This window comes from Maniola jurtina, chromosome W (genome assembly GCF_905333055.1).
Source record: "Maniola jurtina chromosome W, ilManJurt1.1, whole genome shotgun sequence".
In the NCBI taxonomy this organism is placed as follows: domain Eukaryota; kingdom Metazoa; phylum Arthropoda; class Insecta; order Lepidoptera; family Nymphalidae; genus Maniola; species Maniola jurtina.
The window spans coordinates 1,063,977-1,076,133 of NC_060057.1; positions in this window are offsets into that span (position 1 = coordinate 1,063,977).

Consider the following 12,157-nt stretch of genomic DNA (forward strand, 5'->3'; position numbering starts at 1 on the left):
CCACTATTACACTCCGGAGAAAAATAAAGTATAATTTATACCCGTTGAGTGCCACTGTAGCACTCAGGGGAAAATAAAATATAGTTAATACCCGTTGGAGCGCCACTGTAACATATCCAGGTCCTAGGTCTTACAGGAACTCTAGGTGCGTTGCTTGGACCTAGACATGTTAGCAGAATCAGCTCTGTACAGCCAGGGATTTATGTGGAAAAAGTTAATTATTGAATTGAAACCTCGAGTACCTTAGGAATAGTTATTTAATTCTTCTCTTGTTTGTTAGAGCTTTACAATTTATAGTTTACTCGACTAGTTACTGAGACATGAGAGGTATTATACAATCTCAAGGTGCTGTCCGCATTCAACGCACCTTAATTATGATCTTAGGTTACTCGACATAATGCTAAGTTACAATTTTATGAACGGATAAGTCACAATCTAGGGTAAACCATCAATTAATATAAATGTAAACCAAAATACAAAGGTAGTTGAATTAGCTTCACAAAAAAAGTTAATATGTTGGAGAGAATCCACCTTAATATCCTGAAGATTTAGGAAAACACCTGTTCCGAAAAATCAAGCTTCGCTCCGGACGCGCGGCTCATGCAGACTGTGGCCGTGTGTCATACGGACGAGCAGGGTAAAGGATGCAAGAGATTCCTATGGATTACTGGCGGTGCACGCTTCCTCAATCCAAACGTGAAGCGAGCAAAACGCGTGTTAACTCTCAAATTTCAGCGTTATTTTATAACCCAATCATGGTTTTTAAAATTATTAGGTTGTTAAGGGACCATGATGATGATTTTCTTATCAAGTTGTTTAAATTTCAATTAAATTCCATAAAATTCTTAATCACAACAACCCATCAACACGACACGACACACCCATGTCGCCACCTAAAAAGAAAAATGAAATTGCAAATTGGCGACACGCTTATTTCGGGTAGGGGAGCCTTACATCTTTCTAATTAATTTTTGAGAGTAATGATTCACTTACCAAATCGTGATGACCGACACCCACCCGCCGCGTGGTAGAACTTTATCCTAAAACTGTAACAAGGAATCATAAATTCACAACACCATCGAAAAGTGGACGAATTGATCTCGCACGAATAAACTCACACATACCATTTTTCAAAAATCCCAGCCTAAACTAACACATTATCCTTTACGAATTTTAATTACGCCATCCATCTTGCAAGGCGTACGAAAAAAGAAAGAAAAACTGTCACACCAAATTCTTTTTCTTTTTTTTTTTTTTTTTTCTGGCCCCAGATTCCTGACCACCTGTCAGTTTTAAAAATAATTCCCTAACTCATGTGAAACTTTTACAAATGTATTTTATAGATCCTTTTATAAAGAAAAGGCAAATATTTACACAAACGTAAATTAATAATTAGTAATAATAAATAAATTCTTTTATGATGGCTGTTACAAGCATCACACCAAGATGCCGAACTAGTTCCACCCGCTACGCACAGATGTCGCTAGTCGTAAGGAGATCAGTGATTTGAAGTTATATGTTTACTTTTAATATTTATATACAATAAATACCACACGTTACAATACCCCCTCCCCCGGAAAAAAGGTTCAACGAAGGGGAACCGCTCGCTGCCCTCAGCGATCACGATGAAGCACTGAAATTCAAATAAATTCAAAAAAACAAAATATATAACCACTGATACCTAAACAAACAGAAGACTATAATAACTATTCCTATTTACCTTATCTATTCTATTTCTGGGAGTTTTGAAATGTTTTAGGCTAATGTTACTATACTAGTTTTATAACTATGGAATTTAACTATACAACTACAAATTCTGCTATTTATAGGACGATCAGAAGTTGCTTGGACCTTGGCATCATTCACTGTAAACGGCGTACGTAATAATACAGCAATGCATCTAGGCCTACGGTCTTTGCAGCTTGATCTTACAATAAACTAAAACAGTATAACTGTTATGATACAGGAGACAGAGTCTCCGGATACTTTTTCGGTATATACAAGAACCGATTTTCCTCAGTGTGTGGACACCTTCTTAGCATCAATACTACCTAAACAAAACACTGGGAAAAAATAGTCTCTGTGCAAAGCACAGCAAAGAAGAAATTGATTTCCTAAATGTCTGGAACAAGGTCCTAGCGTCAATATGAGCTAACAAGACATAGGAATACTATAATCTCTGTGCAACAAAATGCACAGCAAAAGAAAAATACGAAAATTACTAACCTTCGAGTATATGATTCGTATTTCAGAAGAAAAATATACACCATGGTTGAAAGGTTTGTTGACTGTCTCAGATCAATCATGATTCATCAATCCGCCTCCATCTCACCCCTATCACTCTTGCATTATACTATAACATACATCACGCATTCTATTTATCACTCTCACTCTTTCCTTGCATTATACTACTTCATTCATCACGCATTTATACTTGGTAGTAACTTATTCCAAATTAAGTTTACCACTTCCTTACACTTTAGTATGTGAGCACTTATAATGTTCACACACGGGTTGGGATTGAACATGCCTGAGTTACAATTTATACCTTTAAATCCTTTATATGCCAGGAACCTATTTTTGTACCATCTAGTCTTTCTAATTCATACACCAGTGGAGATAAAACTCTTGTAACCCTACATTTCTCATACTTCGGAGCTAACTTTGACATTTTGAATTTTTCAGCGTCACTCTGAGTATAAGTAGACTTCCATACAAGATCTCCAACTGAGAACTTGGCGTTCCTTCGCCTAAGGTTATAATGAGATGCATTTTTAGCATGTGCTTGATGTAATTTTTCACGTACCTTATCAAAAATCTCTTCCAAACTTTTAAATTCCCCTGCATACTCCTCGCGTGGCATACCCACTCTATATTCTTTATCTGTATCCCGATAGAAGTTTCCATTTATGACAGGTTCGCGACCGTGAACCAAGAAAAATGGTGAAAACCCTGTGGATTCGTTTATTGCACTATTTATAGCGAATTGAATCTTATTCAGGTTTTGATCCCATGAACGATGGTTGTCCTCCACATAAGACGCGACAGCCGTCATAATGGTTTTATTATAACGTTCTACCAAATTTACTTGGGGGGTATATTTCGGAGTATAATGAAGTTTTGGTATATTGTAGCGCGCAATGACATTTTTGAATTCTGAACCTGTCATTTGGCTGCCATTGTCAAGGATTATGGTTTCTGGCGTCCCATGTACCAAAACTACATCATTTTCGAAATGTTTAGCCACCAAGGCTGAAGTTGCACGACGTAAGGGAAAAAGAAGTGTATATTTCGAAAAGCAACACGTAATTACTAAAAGGAAGGTGTAACCGGATCGGGATCGTGGCAACGGACCAACCAAATCCACTGACACTACCTGAAACGGTCGCGAACAAACCTTCGGTTTACCCATTAAACCGGGCGTTGCCTGTGTAGAGTGTTTATACGCTTTACATACATCACATGCATTCACAAATTCTAACACATCTTTATACATTCCTGGCCAAAAATACCTAAGACATAAACGTCTATGTGTTTTGAAAATACCTAAATGACCTGCTGTAGCCTCGCTATGATTTTCTCGAATGATTTTAGATCTCATTCCCTTAGGAACTACCTCTTTCCAATCAAATTCACTAGTGAGATTATATTTACTTTTACTAAATCGATAAAGAGTATTATCTTTAATCATGAAATTTGGAAAGTTTGTCGGATGAGATCTACAACCATTTAAAATTCTATCGTACCATTCATCTCTCGTACTCATTGTAGGCGTGAATGGAGCCGTATGGATGGCCTCTACCTTCATAAGACGTGATAAGGCATCAGGGACCACATTATCGGTGCCTTTTCGATGTTCGATTTCAAAATTGAACTGAGACAGGCGACAACCCCACCGAGCTAACCTACCTGAAGGGTTTTCTAAATTCAAGAACCACTTCAGTGATGAATGATCTGTTACGATTTTGAATGTTCGAGAACCTAGATATGCTTGAAATTTTTCTACTGAGAATATTACGGCTAACGCCTCACGCTCAGTAGCGCTATAATTCCTTTCACTTTTATTCAAGGACCTACTTACGTATGCAATCGGATGTTCATGACCATCGATATTCTGAGACAGCATACCTCCTAAACCGTACGACGATGCGTCGCAATGCACGATGAAAGGCTTTTCAAAGTCTGGAACGGCTAGGACAGGAGCAGAGACTAACGCATTTTTCAGCACCGTGAAGGCTTCCTCTGCGGCGTCGGTCCACTGGAACTTCGGCGCGTTTTTTCCTTTGCTGGTAAGCTTGTTCAGCGGAGCTGCAATAGTTGAAAAGTTACGAATAAATCTCCTGTACCAAGAGCAAGTACCTAAAAATACCTTTACATCCCGAGCATTTGTCGGAGTAGGGAAGTTTAAGATTGCTGCTATTTTCTCTGGGTCTGTCCGTAAACCGTATTCGTCAACGACATATCCTAAGTATTTGATCGACTCTCTGAAGAATTCACATTTGTCAAAAGACACTGTTAAATTAGCCGATTTCAATTTGTCCAAAACTCGGTTCAGTAATAGCAAGTGAGTTGAAAAATCCGACGAGCAAATAACTATATCGTCGATATAACAAAATACATAACCATTTTCAATGTCACTGCAAAAGTTTTGGTTAATTAACATGTCCATAAGTCGTTGTTGACGAGCAGGGGCGTTGCATAAACCAAAAGGCATAACCTTGAACTTGAATAACCCGCGACCTGGGACGGTGAAGCTAGTTTTTTCCTGAGAGCTTTTTGACAGAGGGATCTGCCAAAACGAAGAGGACAAATCTATGGTTGATAAGAACTTTGCTTCTTTCAAACTGTCCAAGATCTGAGGGATGTAAGGAATTGCATAAGAGTCACCCTTAGTAATAGCATTTAGCTTCCTGCAATCTAGACAAAACCTCCAGTCACCACTTGCTTTCTTGACCAAAATAGCTGGATTATTCCATGGACTTTCACTGGTAGTGACGACATCTAGCGCAAGCATTCTGTCTAATTCAGCTTGTAAAGCTGACTTTTTGTCCGGGGACATAGGATATTGTTTCACCCGAACCGGCGCAGAATTGCCTGTGTCAATTACATGCTCTATCAACGATGTCCTACCTAGACCCTTCTTGTCAAATGAAATATCATTGTATTTATCTATTATGGCTTTGGCTATTTCTTTTTGATCAAAGTTCAAGTTATTGAATGGTTGAATGGAATGTACGTTTTTCGTCGTTATTGTGTTGCAAAAGCTTTCAGGTGAACGTATATAGTCTATATTTTCAAATATTTCTGGGGCTACATTAAACGCCTTCCAGAAATCGCATCCTAGTATTAAATCTGAAGTTACTGCAGGCACAACATAAAATTTAATAGCACAAGTTTTACTATTGAAAGTCACAGGTATATACATATGTCCTAATGACTCTAACTGGATTCCATTTGCAACAGTGCAAGAATTATCAATAAAATTGTTAAAGTTATAACCCAATTTGATAAAATATGTATGAGAGTTGTTGCCAAGAATAGATATACATGCGCCAGAATCTAGCAAACCATAAACTTTTATATCTCCTATATTACATTCCAAATATGGCCTAATATCATCTTTTTGTGGGGAAAATCGAACTGTAAAAATCGAATCATAATTTTTGAATTTTGACATTTTTTTACTTAAAGTGTTACAGTTCGAGTTATTTAGTTTTTTGGATCAGTTTTCTTATTTTTATTACAATTTGGGCAAGTCAACTTTGTAAAACCTGGAGTTTTACAAGTAAAGCAATGAACCTTCCGTTTAACAAACTGTTTAGAAACATTGTTTGATGGACAATGACAACAGTTATTCGATGAATTTGGATTTTTATGGTTATTGTTCTTATTACCATTTTCCCTACATAAATATTGTTTATTTGGAGGTTGCTGATCATGAACCTTATTTTGTTGAATTTTTGGTTCTGATATACTAGGCTTTTTGCCCCTACTATCCACAAAAGCCACTGTTTTATTCTTGGGCTTATAAGAAAACTCAGGAGTTATAATATTTGTTGGTTTTCCAGGCTCTGAGAATAATGTAGCACGCTGGCTAGCAGCTTCTATCTTTTTGCAACTCTCTTTTAACTGTGAAATTGAATCAATTTGAACTAGTGCTAACTGTTGAGAGAAATTTGGGCGTATGTTATGTAATAAAATCTCTAGTTTAGCTGCTTCTGACAGTTGTGTCCTTAAGCGAGCAAACAGACAAGCCATAACAGAGAAATAAATATGAGTAGGCTCTTCTACCCCCTGTGTTCTGGCACGAATTTCACCCAGTAGACGATAGTCATAATCGACCGGATCAAATTCCTCCAATATTAGATTTTTAAGATCAGACCACGTACATACCTGATGTTTTAATCCTCGGAACCAAATGAGAGCTTGATCACTAAATAACTGTGCTGCAGACCTGAACAGTTTGGCATCCGAAACCCCGTAGCAACCCTGTAACTCTTCTATCCGTTCAATGAATGAGCGAGGATCCGTGGTGCCGTTGAACTTAACGTTCCATTTGGCTACATTCTTGTCACTGGAACACTCGAAGAGCGAAGATTCATGAACTATTGCTGCAGAAGATGAAGTTGAAGCAGGAGTTTCTGAAACGTTAATGGTTGGAGTTTCAATTTTTTCAAGTAATGAATCAAACCTACTTTTGAGTTCTGTCTTTTTTGTTAAAACCGCTGGTTCCTCAGTTGAAATCCTATTCAATCGATGGTAAAGGTGGTAGGCTAGGGCTTCTGCTCTAGCTAGCGATACCTTCTCTTTATACACATCCCATTTATCTAACAAAGCTACTAGTTCATCTAATTTTTCACCTATAATTTGAAATTCAGAATCCGCTTTAAAAGGTGTTTCTATTATGGCCTCAGAAGGACATTCTAAAATAAGCTTGCGCATCTGTCTTCTGAGGGCATCGACAGTATTTCCAGGAGTATCCGCACGTATGGACACTTCATAGACTAATTCATCCTTTCTAAGGGAGTGAAATTGTATAGCTCTGGACTTTTCCATGTTAAGTAATTGATGGTATACACAATTACAATATAAAACTTAAGTTAATTATATAACAATTAAGTTAACAATTAGACAAACAGTTAGTAACTTAAACTGATAAGAAATATTTGTAACACTGAAAAGAAAGCATTAATTACATTATTATCCTTAAATTTCAATTAAATTGATGGTTTACCTACAATATTTTCAAACTACTATGTGTCATATGACAACCCTGGGTGTATTGAACTGATTTCATAAAAACTAAGTTAATTTTTGAACAAATATAAACAAATAATAGTATTTAAATTAAATTACAGGACGACCACTGTAGCCTGTGTGAAACAAAAGTTTTAAAACCCAAAAAGCGCCACTGTAGCACTCGGGAGAAAAAATGTAGTGTATAATTTAAATATGAAAATTTTTAAGTTGTTGAGTGCCACTATTACACTCCGGAGAAAAATAAAGTATAATTTATACCCGTTGAGTGCCACTGTAGCACTCAGGGGAAAATAAAATATAGTTAATACCCGTTGGAGCGCCACTGTAACATATCCAGGTCCTAGGTCTTACAGGAACTCTAGGTGCGTTGCTTGGACCTAGACATGTTAGCAGAATCAGCTCTGTACAGCCAGGGATTTATGTGGAAAAAGTTAATTATTGAATTGAAACCTCGAGTACCTTAGGAATAGTTATTTAATTCTTCTCTTGTTTGTTAGAGCTTTACAATTTATAGTTTACTCGACTAGTTACTGAGACATGAGAGGTATTATACAATCTCAAGGTGCTGTCCGCATTCAACGCACCTTAATTATGATCTTAGGTTACTCGACATAATGCTAAGTTACAATTTTATGAACGGATAAGTCACAATCTAGGGTAAACCATCAATTAATATAAATGTAAACCAAAATACAAAGGTAGTTGAATTAGCTTCACAAAAAAAGTTAATATGTTGGAGAGAATCCACCTTAATATCCTGAAGATTTAGGAAAACACCTGTTCCGAAAAATCAAGCTTCGCTCCGGACGCGCGGCTCATGCAGACTGTGGCCGTGTGTCATACGGACGAGCAGGGTAAAGGATGCAAGAGATTCCTATGGATTACTGGCGGTGCACGCTTCCTCAATCCAAACGTGAAGCGAGCAAAACGCGTGTTAACTCTCAAATTTCAGCGTTATTTTATAACCCAATCATGGTTTTTAAAATTATTAGGTTGTTAAGGGACCATGATGATGATTTTCTTATCAAGTTGTTTAAATTTCAATTAAATTCCATAAAATTCTTAATCACAACAACCCATCAACACGACACGACACACCCATGTCGCCACCTAAAAAGAAAAATGAAATTGCAAATTGGCGACACGCTTATTTCGGGTAGGGGAGCCTTACATCTTTCTAATTAATTTTTGAGAGTAATGATTCACTTACCAAATCGTGATGACCGACACCCACCCGCCGCGTGGTAGAACTTTATCCTAAAACTGTAACAAGGAATCATAAATTCACAACACCATCGAAAAGTGGACGAATTGATCTCGCACGAATAAACTCACACATACCATTTTTCAAAAATCCCAGCCTAAACTAACACATTATCCTTTACGAATTTTAATTACGCCATCCATCTTGCAAGGCGTACGAAAAAAGAAAGAAAAACTGTCACACCAAATTCTTTTTCTTTTTATTTTTTTTTTTTTCTGGCCCCAGATTCCTGACCACCTGTCAGTTTTAAAAATAATTCCCTAACTCATGTGAAACTTTTACAAATGTATTTTATAGATCCTTTTATAAAGAAAAGGCAAATATTTACACAAACGTAAATTAATAATTAGTAATAATAAATAAATTCTTTTATGATGGCTGTTACAAGCATCACACCAAGATGCCGAACTAGTTCCACCCGCTACGCACAGATGTCGCTAGTCGTAAGGAGATCAGTGATTTGAAGTTATATGTTTACTTTTAATATTTATATACAATAAATACCACACGTTACAATACCCCCTCCCCCGGAAAAAAGGTTCAACGAAGGGGAACCGCTCGCTGCCCTCAGCGATCACGATGAAGCACTGAAATTCAAATAAATTCAAAAAAACAAAATATATAACCACTGATACCTAAACAAACAGAAGACTATAATAACTATTCCTATTTACCTTATCTATTCTATTTCTGGGAGTTTTGAAATGTTTTAGGCTAATGTTACTATACTAGTTTTATAACTATGGAATTTAACTATACAACTACAAATTCTGCTATTTATAGGACGATCAGAAGTTGCTTGGACCTTGGCATCATTCACTGTAAACGGCGTACGTAATAATACAGCAATGCATCTAGGCCTACGGTCTTTGCAGCTTGATCTTACAATAAACTAAAACAGTATAACTGTTATGATACAGGAGACAGAGTCTCCGGATACTTTTTCGGTATATACAAGAACCGATTTTCCTCAGTGTGTGGACACCTTCTTAGCATCAATACTACCTAAACAAAACACTGGGAAAAAATAGTCTCTGTGCAAAGCACAGCAAAGAAGAAATTGATTTCCTAAATGTCTGGAACAAGGTCCTAGCGTCAATATGAGCTAACAAGACATAGGAATACTATAATCTCTGTGCAACAAAATGCACAGCAAAAGAAAAATACGAAAATTACTAACCTTCGAGTATATGATTCGTATTTCAGAAGAAAAATATACACCATGGTTGAAAGGTTTGTTGACTGTCTCAGATCAATCATGATTCATCAATCCGCCTCCATCTCACCCCTATCACTCTTGCATTATACTATAACATACATCACGCATTCTATTTATCACTCTCACTCTTTCCTTGCATTATACTACTTCATTCATCACGCATTTATACTTGGTAGTAACTTATTCCAAATTAAGTTTACCACTTCCTTACACTTTAGTATGTGAGCACTTATAATGTTCACACACGGGTTGGGATTGAACATGCCTGAGTTACAATTTATACCTTTAAATCCTTTATATGCCAGGAACCTATTTTTGTACCATCTAGTCTTTCTAATTCATACACCAGTGGAGATAAAACTCTTGTAACCCTACATTTCTCATACTTCGGAGCTAATTTTGACATTTTGAATTTTTCAGCGTCACTCTGAGTATAAGTAGACTTCCATACAAGATCTCCAACTGAGAACTTGGCGTTCCTTCGCCTAAGGTTATAATGAGATGCATTTTTAGCATGTGCTTGATGTAATTTTTCACGTACCTTATCAAAAATCTCTTCCAAACTTTTAAATTCCCCTGCATACTCCTCGCGTGGCATACCCACTCTATATTCTTTATCTGTATCCCGATAGAAGTTTCCATTTATGACAGGTTCGCGACCGTGAACCAAGAAAAATGGTGAAAACCCTGTGGATTCGTTTATTGCACTATTTATAGCGAATTGAATCTTATTCAGGTTTTGATCCCATGAACGATGGTTGTCCTCCACATAAGACGCGACAGCCGTCATAATGGTTTTATTATAACGTTCTACCAAATTTACTTGGGGGGTATATTTCGGAGTATAATGAAGTTTTGGTATATTGTAGCGCGCAATGACATTTTTGAATTCTGAACCTGTCATTTGGCTGCCATTGTCAAGGATTATGGTTTCTGGCGTCCCATGTACCAAAACTACATCATTTTCGAAATGTTTAGCCACCAAGGCTGAAGTTGCACGACGTAAGGGAAAAAGAAGTGTATATTTCGAAAAGCAACACGTAATTACTAAAAGGAAGGTGTAACCGGATCGGGATCGTGGCAACGGACCAACCAAATCCACTGACACTACCTGAAACGGTCGCGAACAAACCTTCGGTTTACCCATTAAACCGGGCGTTGCCTGTGTAGAGTGTTTATACGCTTTACATACATCACATGCATTCACAAATTCTAACACATCTTTATACATTCCTGGCCAAAAATACCTAAGACATAAACGTCTATGTGTTTTGAAAATACCTAAATGACCTGCTGTAGCCTCGCTATGATTTTCTCGAATGATTTTAGATCTCATTCCCTTAGGAACTACCTCTTTCCAATCAAATTCACTAGTGAGATTATATTTACTTTTACTAAATCGATAAAGAGTATTATCTTTAATCATGAAATTTGGAAAGTTTGTCGGATGAGATCTACAACCATTTAAAATTCTATCGTACCATTCATCTCTCGTACTCATTGTAGGCGTGAATGGAGCCGTATGGATGGCCTCTACCTTCATAAGACGTGATAAGGCATCAGGGACCACATTATCGGTGCCTTTTCGATGTTCGATTTCAAAATTGAACTGAGACAGGCGACAACCCCACCGAGCTAACCTACCTGAAGGGTTTTCTAAATTCAAGAACCACTTCAGTGATGAATGATCTGTTACGATTTTGAATGTTCGAGAACCTAGATATGCTTGAAATTTTTCTACTGAGAATATTACGGCTAACGCCTCACGCTCAGTAGCGCTATAATTCCTTTCACTTTTATTCAAGGACCTACTTACGTATGCAATCGGATGTTCATGACCATCGATATTCTGAGACAGCATACCTCCTAAACCGTACGACGATGCGTCGCAATGCACGATGAAAGGCTTTTCAAAGTCTGGAACGGCTAGGACAGGAGCAGAGACTAACGCATTTTTCAGCACCGTGAAGGCTTCCTCTGCGGCGTCGGTCCACTGGAACTTCGGCGCGTTTTTTCCTTTGCTGGTAAGCTTGTTCAGCGGAGCTGCAATAGTTGAAAAGTTACGAATAAATCTCCTGTACCAAGAGCAAGTACCTAAAAATACCTTTACATCCCGAGCATTTGTCGGAGTAGGGAAGTTTAAGATTGCTGCTATTTTCTCTGGGTCTGTCCGTAAACCGTATTCGTCAACGACATATCCTAAGTATTTGATCGACTCTCTGAAGAATTCACATTTGTCAAAAGACACTGTTAAATTAGCCGATTTCAATTTGTCCAAAACTCGGTTCAGTAATAGCAAGTGAGTTGAAAAATCCGACGAGCAAATAACTATATCGTCGATATAACAAAATACATAACCATTTTCAATGTCACTGCAAAAGTTTTGGTTAATTAACATGTCCATAAGTCGTTGT